Genomic DNA, 9,504 nt, shown 5'->3' with positions numbered 1-9,504 from the left:
TTAATGGTTTATCAATTTTGTTTATCTTCTCAAAGAACCAGCTTTTAGTTTTATTGATCTTTGCTATCATTTCCTTCATTTCTTTTTCATTTATTTCTGATTTGTTCTTTATGATTTGTTTCCTTCTGCTAACTTGGGGTTTTTTTGTTCTTCTTTCTCTAATTGCTTTAGGTGCAAGATTCTGTTGTTTATTGGAGGTGTTTCCTGTTTCTTAAGGTAGGAATGTATTGCTATAAACTTCCCTCTTAGAACTGCTTTTGCTGCATCCCATAGATTTTGGGTTGTCGTGTCTCCATTGTCATTTGTTTCTAGGTATTTTTTGATTTCCTCTTTGATTTCTTCAGTGATCACTTCATTATTAAGTAGTGTATTGTTTAGCCTCCATGTGTTTGTATTTGTTACAGATCTTTTCCTGTAATTGATATCTAGTCTCATAGAATTGTGGTTGGAAAATATACTTGATACAATTTCAATTTTCTTACATTTACCAAGGCTTGATTTTTGACCCAAGATATGATGTATCCTGGAGAATGTTCCATGAGCACTTGAGCAAAATGTGTATTCTGCTGTTTTTGGATGGAATGTCCTATAAATATCAATTAAGTCCATCTTGTTCAATGTATCATTTAAAGCTTGTGTTTCCTTATTCATTTTAATTTTGCATCATCTGTCCTTTGGTGAAAGTGGGGTGTTAAAATCCCCTAGTATGAATGTGTTACTGTTGATTTCCCCTTTTATGGCTGTTAGTATTTGCCTTATGTATTGAGGTGCTCCTATGTTGGGTGCATAAATATTTACAATTGTTATATCTTCTTCTTGGATCGATCCCTTGATCATTATGTAGTGTCCTTCTTTGTCTCTTCTAATAGTCTTTATTTTAAAGTCTATTTTTGTCTGATACGAAAACTGCTACTCCAGCTTTCTTTTGGTTTCCATCTGCATGGAATATCTTTTTCCATCTCCTCACTTTCAGTCTGTATGTGTCCCTAGGTCTGAAGTGGGTCTCTTGTAGACAGCATATATATGGGTCTTGTTTTTGTATCCGTTCAGCCAGTCTGTTTCTTTTGGTGGGAGCGTTTAATCCATTTACATTTAAGGTAATTATTGATATGTATGTTCCTATTCCCATTTTCTTAATTGTTTTGGGTTTGTTATTATATGTCTTTTCCTCCTCTTGTGTTTCTTGCCTAGAGAAGATCCTTTAGCATTTGTTGTAAAGCTGGTCTGGTGGTGCTGAACTCTCTCAGCTTTTGCTTGTCTGTAAAGGTTTTAATTTCTCCATCAAATCTGAATGAGATCCTTGCTGGGTAGAGTAATCTTGGTTGCAGGTTTTTCTCCTTCATCACTTTAACTATGTCCTGCCGGTTCCTTCTGGCTTGCAGAGTTTCTGCTGAAAGATCAGCTGTTAACCTTATGCGGATTCCCTTGTGTGTTATTTGTTGTTTTTCCCTTGCTGCTTTTAATATGTTTTCTTTGTATTTAATTTTTGACAGTTTGATTAATATGTGTTGTGGTCTGTTTCTCCTTGGATTTATCCTGTATGGACTCTCTGTGCTTCCTGGACTTGACTAACTATTTCCTTTCCCATATTAGGGAAGTTTTCAACTATAATCTCTTCAAATATATTCTCAGTCCCTTTCTTTTTCTCTTCTTCTTCTGGAACCCCTATAATTTGAATGTTGGTGCATTTAATGTTTTCCCAGATGTCTCTGAGACTGTCCTCAGTTCTTTTCATTCTTTTTTCTTTATTCTGCTCTGCAGTAGTTGTTTCCACTATTTTATCTTCCAGGTCACTTATCTGTTCTTCTGCCTCAGTTATTCTTCTATTGATCCCTTCGAGAGTATTTTTAATTTCATTTACTGTGTTTTTCATCATTGCTTGTTTCATCTTTTGTTCTTCTACGTCCTTGTTAAATGTTTCTTGCATTTTCTCTCTTCTATTTCCAAGATTTTGGGTCATCTTTACTATCATTATTCTGAATTGTTTTTCAGGTAGACTGCCTATTTCCTCTTCATTTGTTAGGTCTGGTGGGTTTTTGCCTTGCTCCTTCAACTGCTGTGTGTATTTCTGTCTTCTCATTTTGCTTATCTTACTGTGTTTGGGGTCTCCTTTTTGCAGGCTGCAGGTTCGTAGTTCCCGTTGTTTTTGGTGTCTGTCCCCAGTGGCTAAAGTTGGTTCAGTGGGTTGTGTAGGCTTCCTGGTGGAGGGGACTAGTGCCTGTGTTCTGGTGGATGAGGCTGGATCTTGTCTTTCTGGTGGGCAGGTCCACATCTGGTGGTGTGTTTTGGGGTGTCTGTGGACTTATTATGATTTTAGGTAGCCTCTCTGCTAATGGGTGGGGTTGTGTTCCTGTCTTTCTAGTTGTTTGCCATAGGATGTCCAGCACTGTAGCCTGCTGGTCGTTGAGTGAATCTGCGTGTTGATGTTGAGATGGAGGTCTCTGGGAGATTTTCGCCATTTGATATTATGTGGAGCTGGGAGGTCTCTTGTGGACCAGTGTCCTGAAGTTGGCTCTCCCTCCTCAGAGGCACAGCACTGACTCCTGGCTGCAGCACCAAGAGTCTTTCATCTACTTGGTGTCACCTGACCAGGCAGCAAATCCACAGCCATTCTTTCCTTCTTAGTTTTCCTGAAATAAATTTGCTCTTTTGTTTATCTCATATAATGAGAACTCCAGAAATGAGCAGTACAGGGTCAATATGGCAGCTCCATAATGTCATCAGAGACCAGCCTCTTTCTGTTTTTGACTTTATGGGCCACGTCCTGTAGTGGTTGCACAAAGGAGACATAAAGGCTGTGTAACCATGCTTCCTGCTTTTGTGAGGAGCATCAGTCTCTCTGCTAGAGTTGGAAGGTCTCCTGCAGAGGTGGGGGGTGGCTGTGGCACACCATGGGGACAAAGACCCTGGCAGCAGAATTTCTGGGAAGTACTCCTTCAGTATGTACCTTTGATATTATGTGATGAAAATGGCACTCTGTCTCCGTGGTTTTCCTCCCCCACAAAATGCATAACCCCAGTCTAATCATCAGAAAAACAGACAAATTCTAGTAGAGGGGAATTCGATAAAACACTTGACTAGTGCTCTTCAAAACTGCCAAGGTCATCAAAACCAAGGAAAGTCTGAAAACCTAACATAACCAATATCATAGCCTAAGGAGACAGGAAAACTGTGATACGGCATTGTTATGGGATCCTGGAACAGAGAAAGACATTTGGTAAAAGCTAAGGAAACCTGGATAAACTGAGGACTTTATTAATACTAACATATCATTAATTGTGGCAAATGTACCACATTAAGGTAAGATGTTACTAGGGGAAATTGAGTGTGAGGTATATGGGAATTCTCAGTATTATCTTGTCTATTTTTCTGTAAATCTAAAACTGTTTTTAAAAATAAAGTCTGGTCTGAGAACTAAGTGACATACAGTCAAAAAATTTTTAATTGAAACATTTTTTAGGGAGAAAAAACGAGCAAACCTCATTTTGACGTTTAGACAAATAACTATGGAACAAAATAGTTCTATATAGAGAGAGTCAAAACAGTACAAGATGAGAAGACTGTAAGGGCATTAACAAAAGAAAAGACATTCCAAATGGAAGAAAACACAGAAAACTACCAGTTTAGCTGAAGAATGAAAAACCAAATAAAAAATGAAAAAAAAAACAGAAATGGATTTAGACTCAGTTGCACAAATCTTTGAGTGCCTAATTTAAAAGTGCGGTAATTTATTAAGAATTACAGTATTTATGCTGCTTATCAATGCTGTTTAAGACCAATAGTTTAAATAAAACATATTATTTTTTACTCAAATTTGGGACATCTAGAAGAACATTACGAGCAGAGAGCTACACCTTGGTTAGACAAGATAAATGAAGTATTTTGGAATAGGTTGCCGAGATTTCTTCTATCTTTAAAGTTGTAGGAAAAAAATTGCTTCTAAATTTTAGAAATAAAAATTAAATTTTGCAGGCTAATATAAAGTCCATGAGTAATGTTTGATTATTATTATTTCTCTTGTTTATGTAATCGCTACTCTGCTGCACAAGTATAATGTCTTTTTAATAAAAGATCAAGCATAGCAAGGTGTTATCCAGATTTCTCTTACTGAAACAACCCCCTGCAAAAAAAAAATCAAACAAGTTTCAAATGTTTACATAAAATCTTAAAAAACAGTTACCTTGGAGGAGACTATATAGTGACTCAAAGCAGGACTTTTAAAATTACATTTGGTTAAAGCACAGATTTGGAGTCAAACAGAGCCGAGTTTTAAACCTGGCTCCACCATCTACAACCTATGTGACCTTCAGTGAGTTACTTCACCTATTTGAACCCCATTTTTCCTCTTCCGTAAATTGGGGACAATAGTTTTTTCCCTAGTTTTCTTACGAAATTTAAATGAGAAAATATGTATGTATCTCAACTTCTGGCACATATTAAGCCCCAATAAATGTCAGGTATTTTAAAATAATAATTAACAGGCATTTCATAAATGCTCTAAAATAGTATTCTTTGTTTTGTTCCATGCCTTTCCATGTGTGAATATAAATAACTGTCTTGTAAAGGGCTTGGGTGAAGACACCTCTACATTTTATAAACCTCATTTGGCAAAGCTCTGAACTTCTAAAGACTTTAGCCACCATTCTCAGATGGCCTCCTTTTCAGTTGGTCTTTATGATAAATAAAGGAACACAAGGCTATTCTCTCCCATCTCGCCCTGAAGCTAAGATGCTGTTGCTACCTCTGCTTTGCAGGATATTGTGTGGAGTAAAGTGCAGTTAATTAAGGAAAGGTTAAGTGCACTTTGATACCAAAAATATAGGGTGATAATTCAAGTCCAAACTTGTTTTCAAAATGCAGCACCTCAGAAATAATGAAATAGTGAGTGGTGTGAATGAAAGGAGATATCACACCAGATATTCTCCACAGTCATTGTCTTTTTTTTTAAGTAGATCTTACTTTTTTTTTTCCTCTTTATTATTATTATTTTTAACATCTTTATTGGGGTATAATTGCTTTACAATGGTGTGTTAGTTTCTGTTGTATAACAAAGTGAGTCAGCTATATGTATACATATATCCCCATATTCCCTCATTGCCATTTTTATATCCAGGGAAAGACCAGGTTTCCAGAACCTGTGAACAGTATTGGCTAATCAATAAGCAGAGCATCTATGGAACCAGAGGTTTATCTAAGCACTGTCCCCCACCCTTTTTTTGAGCATTTGAAATTCAGAGTCTATTTATTGAATACCCAGAAGCTTTTCTTCTATATAAAGCAATTAGAAAGTCTGGGTGAGCATTAATGGAAGTGGACATTTCATATTTTCAGTTGCAGACTAACAGCCATAAGTTAATCTCACAAATTTATGAGGGCATGGCTACATAGGTGGTGGTTCCAGAACACAAACATGGAATAGGAAGAAACTTAGGTATAATGAAACAATAGTTTGTATGTTAACTAAAGAAGAAGAGAACAGAAAGAAACAGAAACATAGAGAAAAAATGTAAACTTATGAGAGAATTATCTTTAAAGAGGTAATTAAGGAGTTGTAACAAAAATAAGAGTATGTGAAAGAAGGCTTGACATTGTCTATGGCTGGTCACTTATATGTCATGTTTGAGACATAAAATACCAAAGAGAAAAAAGAGAGCAAAAGAAGAGAGTGCGTGTGTGAAGGGACACTACACTCTTAAAATTGAAGTAATAAATTATACCTGGAATCTCCCCAGAGACCTGTAAATAGGAAACTGAAAGCATTTCCTTCTATTTATTTTATAAGTACAATAAACTTCATCAGCTTTTAGTATTGGAAACTTGTGCATTATTTATAGGCTGCTTACTTTCAATGTTATTCAGGAGATAGCATCAGGAGGCTAATGAAAAAGAAAATTGGGGTGGGGTTAGGGGTCTTTTATGCTCCTATCCAGGATTGAGGTTAATCATAAAGATTTATCATTTTGCTTTCTGGCCCATTCACCAGAGCCAATAGAAGATGCTGTTTAGCCTGTGATATAATTGGGTGGCCATAGGCACACAGCTTCCAGGCTCTATAGAAGGTCATTACAGAGAGACTCCTTGCACCAACACAAAAACAGTTGTGTTTGAGGCCTCCAATGAACAGATATTAATAGAGGAAAGACTGAGCAGAGCAGAAAAGAGAGTTGAAGTAGCTCTGTGTCACATGGCCAGATCAATAAAGAAATGTTCATTGCAAAGCCACTATCTCACAGAAGTCTTCAACCACTTGTCAGTGGCAACAGTTGATGTGTGCTCTGGACCTTAGGTTTAGACTTAAGAAGATTTAGAAGTGGTAAAGGACAGTTCATCTGGGACTTAAATCTCTTTATAAATGCAAATTTCAAGTTGTGGATCAAGGATTGTACATTTAAAACCTAGGCACTCTCAAATAACCTTTACAAAACTTCCCAGTATCCCTACATTTCTGGTGTGTCATAACGTTCTTGCCAGGTACCACGTATTTATGTGGTCTTCATAGATTCCCCAAATTTTCAGGGGCTATATAGGTAGCGGCTGCTGCCACCCCTGAATCTTTATAGAAGGTTGTACATATCAGTCAGCTGTTTTCACCTTTTCATACCATTGGCACTGTCTTGCTGTTGTTGTGCCTACAGCAACATCCCTCACAGATTTGTCTCAAGCTGTTTCTAAATCTCTCTAAATATACCTATTGCTCATATTTTAATAAAGATCAGTGTTCTAATAAATTTAGGAAATTCAACCCCTCCTCAAAAAAAAACAAAAACAAATTTTGCCTAAATATTTTATATCACTACTAGGAATTTTAAAAACAATTCAAAAACAGTACTTTAAAACCTCAAATTCTTTGACAGTCTGCTTTGCAGAGAATTAAAATTAAACATAAAAATAGAGAGAAGAAACTTGTGTCAGCACAAGTAATGAACATGTTCTATGAATCCAATCAGGAGGCAACAGCAGAGGGTAGTCTAGACAGAAGCCTTACTTGGTATTATTATGGAAACTTCTGGCAAGGCTACCGTGTACCAGAAACTTACAGTCAATGGTCAACTTCAGGTCAGTTGATCTGTACAGGAACAAATACTGCACATGGGAACTGTGGAAGTCAGTGTATTTCATACCCATATCTCTTTACAGTTTTTCAAGTCTCACATCCTAGAGTAGAGTTGGTCTATGCTGTCAGCCAAACTAATAGTTCCTAACATCCTAGACAGGAAGAACACAGTCTCTGCACTACTCTGATACTGCACCCTAGAACCACAAGGAGAAATACATTTAATGGAGTTATTTTGATCTTGTTTTTGCTTTTTTGTTGCTTTTTATTTTACTTCAAATGGACAACTGCACACACTCCTGAGGGTCCACTTCACTAAACCTCAGTAACAGTGAAAGAGAATGGAAGACTATATTATGTCCTCCACCCTTCTGGTCCTTTTAAGACAAAGCCCCAACTCTATGGTCCATTCCAGAGTCTCTAAACTCCAGAAAATGAGGATATGTGCTGGAATTTGGATCAGCAATTTTGGAGGGTTTTTTTTGCAGTTGGTGGGGAATCCTGTTCAGGCCTCTGCAGGTTCCAGTCTGTCCTAGGAAGATGGCGGCATCTGATTTCATCCAAATTCCCACTAGGATGAATCCTGCAGGAGGGCGGGGGATTGTATGCTTTGTTCAGGATGCTGTATGACCAGTATCTTGTGCTCAGTAAATATTTGTTGAATGAATGAATAAACCCCATGAACTTTCTTGGAGTTTATAAGAAGATTTCATTACATCTCAGGGTTTCCTGGGAATTGTGAGAAGGCCTGGAGGCCATGGGGATGGCTGGTTTGGGAAGCAATGTTGGCAGGTGCAGCACTATTTGATGGGGTCAGCCGCAGGCATTATTAAGAATACTGTAACTATAGTACAGGTCCTTGGAAGTAATCAACTGCACACATTTAATATATTATTAAGTTTGGTCCATTTTACGTTTTTGTTCTTTTTATTGCTAGGTCAGAGAACAAAGAGGGTAAAATTTAGTAGATGATGAGAGATAACAAGGCATATGAAAATCAGTTCCCTTTTGTTTTTAATTTGGCAAGTATTTGAAGATCTAAACAGTAGAGATGGTTTCAACGAAGCATCTTTTTGAGTGTTTGACAAAGCTTCCCCTGTAAAGATTTTTTTAACCATGTGTTAGAGACCACTTTTACTAAAATTACAACAGGTTAGGTCAAGTTCAAACAAAATAAATTCAACTATATGTCACAAACACAGACTGTACAGATATGTAACTGAACAGAGAAAACTGTTGTTTGGGACTGATTTTTCTAATGTAACCATTATCATAAAGCCCTTAGCCATTTCATCTATCTGATGGGCTGCTTCTATTGAAATGGCAGCTATTAGCTGAATTCTTCTTAATGTTACCTGGTAGCTGTTCTCACCTCAGAGGCTGTCATGTGTTTCTTTCCACCTGGGAACAGATGTGCTATTCCAATGAGAAATCTTCAATCATTGATGCACCACATGTGAAGAGCATTAAAACACCACCAGAACAACCTTTGTGACCTGAAATATGCTAGTTCATAGTAATCTAGCAGAGTGACACCAAAACACTGTACTAAAGCATCAACCATCACAAGCTTGGAGAACATTCTCCCTTTAAGGAGAACTCCTCCAGACATTTGCTTTTTCTAGCATAACCTGTGACTCATGCACGTTCCATAGAACTGGTGCCATCACAGTGGAAAATGAACCCTCAGGAATATGTAGGTCTGCAGCATGCTCTCCTGTGTCAGTTTCAAATATTACGTAACAAACTTGGAATTGGTGGCAGTCTAAATGCCTTCTTGTCATATCCATGTGCACAAAGTTCTGTGTCATCGTTACTGAAGCTCTGTACATCTAAATTTTATTTATACAAATTACACAAATTAAAAGTGTGTATAATAGGGTTACGGGCTTTATGATCTTCATAATCAACATTGTATCACATTAAATCTAAATGTTACTTGATGATATAATTTAAAAACATAATTTTAAAAGTCTACTGTTTATGTATCTATTTGGTCAAAGGATATGAGTTAATATATGGATACAAACATGTTTAAGTCTACAGAGCTTAGATGATAAGTATAGTCAAATATCCAGCAATATAAAAAAAGGGCAAATAAAGAATGAGTCCCAATATGAACAGCGTTTAATTGGAGTGAGATTCCCTAACTGAATAAAACTGATACATTTAGTGAGAAAGTTAAATTCTTGGCTATTTGATGCCAAACAGCAATTTAGAAGCAGCTAGGTATTTGTCTAAATTTTTCCTAGTAACTTGAAATTTTCATCTATTAATCCAAACATTTGGCTTTCTGACTACATATTAATATTATAATAGCTATGGCTATTACATACACACACGGCTAGCCTTGTATGAAAGCAGTATAAGCAAGAGTGACAGCTCCAAAACAACCATACCTTTGAGGCCAACATTAAGTCAGAGGAAATTGACAAGAAGGGTGAGTGTAT

Source organism: Aethalodelphis obliquidens, unplaced genomic scaffold (assembly GCF_003676395.1).
Source record: "Aethalodelphis obliquidens isolate GAN/ISIS:26980383/991018 unplaced genomic scaffold, ASM367639v1 scaffold1, whole genome shotgun sequence".
In the NCBI taxonomy this organism is placed as follows: domain Eukaryota; kingdom Metazoa; phylum Chordata; class Mammalia; order Artiodactyla; family Delphinidae; genus Aethalodelphis; species Aethalodelphis obliquidens.
This window is presented reverse-complemented; position numbering follows the sequence as displayed.